Raw genomic sequence first — 2077 nt, forward strand, 5'->3', positions numbered from 1 at the left:
TTAGGAATAAACCTAACCAAGGAGGTAAAAGACTTATGCACAAGAACTATAAAACACTGATAAAGGAGACTAAATATGATTCAAAGAAATGAAAAGACATGCTCTTGGATTGGTAGAATTCATATCATTAACATGGCTAAATTACCCAAAGCAATCTACAGATTAAATATTATTGCTATCAAATTACCCATGACATTTTTCACAGAACTAGAAAAATAATCCTAAAATTTATATGGAACCACAAAATACCTAGAATTATCAAAGCAATCCTAAGGAAAAAGAATAAAGCAGAAGTTATAACCCTCCCAGACTTCAGACAATACTACAAAGCTGCAGTAATCAAAACAGCATGGTCTTGGTACAAAAACAGACACACAAATTGAACAGAACAGAGAGAGCCCAGAAATAAACCTGCAAACCTACAGTCAATTAACCTTCAGCAAAGGAAACAAGACATACAATGGAGAAAAAACTGTGTCTTTAGGAAGTGATGTTGGAAACGTTGAACAGCACTTGTAAATCAATGAAGTTAGAACACTCCCACACAGCAAACACAAAAATAAATTCAATATTCCTTGAAGAGTTACATATAAGACATGACAACATAAAACATGTCCCACAAGATAAAATAGGCAAAACATTCTCAGACATGAATTGTACCAATATTTTCTTAGGTCAATCCCCATAGGGAATACAGATAAAAGCAAAAATAAACAAATGGGACCTAACAAAACTTATAAGCTTTTGCATGATAAAGGAAACCATAAACAAAGCAAAAAGACAACCTACAAACTGGGAGAAAATATTTGCAAATGATGTAACAGACACAGACAATTTCAAAAATATACAAAGAGCACATACGGCTCTATATAAACACACACACACACACACACACAAAACAACACAATTAAATTAGGGCATAAGACCTAAATAGACATTTGTCCAAAGAAGACATAAAGGTGGCCAATAGATATGTGAAAATATGCTCAATTTTGCTAGAGAAACACAAGTCAAAACTGCAATGAGGTATCACATTACACTGGTCAGAATCAGATCAGATCAGATCAGTCGCTCAGTCGTGTCCGACTCTTTGCGATCCCATGAATTGCAACATGCCAGGCCTCCCTGTCCATCACCAACCCCCAGAGTTCACTCAGACTCACGTCCATTGAGTCAGTGATGCCATCCAGCCATCTCATCCTCTGTCGTCCCCTTCTCCTCTTGCCCCCAATCCCTCCCAGCATCAGAGTCTTTTCTAATGAGTCAACTCTTTGCATGAGGTGGCCAAAGTACTGGAGTTTCAGCTTTAGCATCATTCCTTCTAAAGAAATCCCAGAGCTGATCTCCTTCAGAATGGACTGATTGGATCTCCCTGCAGTTCAAGGGACTCTCAAGAGTCTTCTCCAACACCACAGTTCAAAAGCATCAATTCTTCGGTGCTCAGCCTTCACAGTCCAACTCTCACATCCATACATGACCACAGGAAAAACCATAGCCTTGACTAGATGAACCTCTGTTGGCAAAGTGATGTCTCTGCTTTTGAATATGCTATCAAGGTTGGTCATAACTTTCCTTCCAAGGAGTAAGCGTCTTTTAATTTCATGGCTGCAGTCACCATCTACAGTGATTTTGGAGCCCAGAAAAATAAAGTCTGACACTGTTTCCACTGTTTCCCCATCTATTTCCCATGAAGTGATGGGACCGGATGCCATGATCTTCGTTTTCTGAATGTTGAGCTTCTAATGTAGAGAAACTTTTTCACTCTCCACTTTCACTTTCATCAAGAGGCTTTTGAGTTTCTCTTCCCTTTCTGCCATAAGGGTGGTGTCATCTGCATATCTGAGGTGATTGATATTTCTCCTGGCAATCCTGATTCTAGCTTGTGTTTCTTCTAGTCCAGCATTTCTCATGATGTACCCTGCATAGAATTTAAATAAGCAGGGTGACAATATACAGCCTTGACGTACTCCTTTTCCTATTTGGAACCAGTCTGTTGTCCCATGTCCAGTTCTAACTGTTGCTTCCTGACCTGCATACAATTTTCTCAAGAGGCAGATCAGGTGGTCTGGTATTCCCA

Source organism: Bison bison, unplaced genomic scaffold, assembly GCF_000754665.1.
Source record: "Bison bison bison isolate TAMUID 2011002044 unplaced genomic scaffold, Bison_UMD1.0 scf7180017864304, whole genome shotgun sequence".
In the NCBI taxonomy this organism is placed as follows: Eukaryota; Metazoa; Chordata; class Mammalia; order Artiodactyla; family Bovidae; genus Bison; species Bison bison.